The 1,230-nt window shown below is 42.2% G+C and overlaps 1 protein-coding gene across 2 annotated transcripts in view; it reads left to right on the top strand.

Moving 5' to 3' along the window:
- The first annotated feature begins 262 nt into the window (after positions 1 to 262).
- Positions 263 to 1,230, top strand: part of LOC102694428 (protein Tob1) — a 4,526-nt gene continuing 3,558 nt past the window's right edge. The window contains exon 1 of one of the 2 annotated variants that reach the window (XM_015356738.2): positions 263 to 423. The gene's annotated coding sequence lies outside the window, so the exon portion shown is untranslated. Of the gene's footprint in view, positions 424 to 1,137 lie in introns of those variants that run through there. The other variant, XM_015356737.2, reaches the window with a different exon arrangement.

Raw genomic sequence — 1,230 nt, 5'->3', positions numbered from 1 at the left:
GAAACTTTAGAATGTGTTTTTCAAGCAAAGCATGTTACCGTGCTTGTTTTTTTTTATCGCCAAGCATATGACAAGTTGTCCCTTTAAATTCAAAGATGGGCGTTTACGTGATCCCCATTCATCTATGTATGACGTATAAATGGCATCAGCACCTTGGATACCAGAGAGCCAGTTACGGATGGTTACTACCCAATTTTTATCCAATCAGCGGCGGCCCCGGACTTCTTCTGCAGGAGCAGCCTGACGAAGTACTACTCCACTACAAACTCCTTTTAGTGTATCGCTCCGCAGAGGGCCTTTGCTCGCACTCTTCAAGTTGATTAAAACCAAATAAAGCTGCGTTTTTGTTTTCTCTGGCAATTTCAGTTCTTACAAATTATCTTGAGTGTGATCTAGCCTTGGATATTTTTTGTGTAAGGAAAGGTAGGTGTGTATTTTATTATTTATATTGAAATATAGGAAAGTCACTGTTTTCTTCCGGCTCATCTTTTCTCAATCCTCTTTACTAAATGGCTTCAGATCACAGCAACCGAATTTAAATTAAATGTACCTGTTAAATTATGCAACCTGAAATAACAGTGTAAACACTGCAGAACTGTCGTGTATCTAGTTCGCTTTAAAATCTGATAAATACACAGGTTAACCTTAGATTTAAAAACAGGAGAAAGCACAATATGCTTCATGCTAGTGTTATACCTTGCTAATTTGTGGGGAAAAGGGGAGTTCCACGTCTAAAATTGTATTAACGTAACTAGGATGAACAATCTGGTAATTTCAGGAGTATTTAAATCCCTAAATATACGGGTTTAAAGCTCATTTTATTGTCAGGCACTGCGGACTGTCGTTTCTGTCCTTCCATTCGGACAGCCAATGACTGGTTTGAAGGGCGGTGCTGGGGTGGGGGGAGGCTTTATGACGCAAAAGCTATCGCGTTTCTAGGAATTCGAGAATCTCGATTGACTGTGGTTCTTAACCAACGAGAAAAGAGGACTGCTCGAGAGAGTAGGCGGGACAAAGGGAAAGTGACCAATGGTGGTCGTCAGAGTGAAGCTCTGCGTGTTTTGACCTCTGAGAACCGCATCACCGCCTACCGCGTGCCTGTCGGAGGGAAGCTATAAAACGGGGACAGCTGACAGCTGATGGGACAGAGTTGTAAAAACTCCCAGGCGGTGGGGAGTCAGGTAGCCTGCAGAGAGAAATCAGCAAGAGCTAAAAATAATAATCTACAAA

This window comes from Lepisosteus oculatus, chromosome 9 (genome assembly GCF_040954835.1).
Source record: "Lepisosteus oculatus isolate fLepOcu1 chromosome 9, fLepOcu1.hap2, whole genome shotgun sequence".
In the NCBI taxonomy this organism is placed as follows: domain Eukaryota; kingdom Metazoa; phylum Chordata; class Actinopteri; order Semionotiformes; family Lepisosteidae; genus Lepisosteus; species Lepisosteus oculatus.
This window is presented reverse-complemented; position numbering and strand designations above follow the sequence as displayed.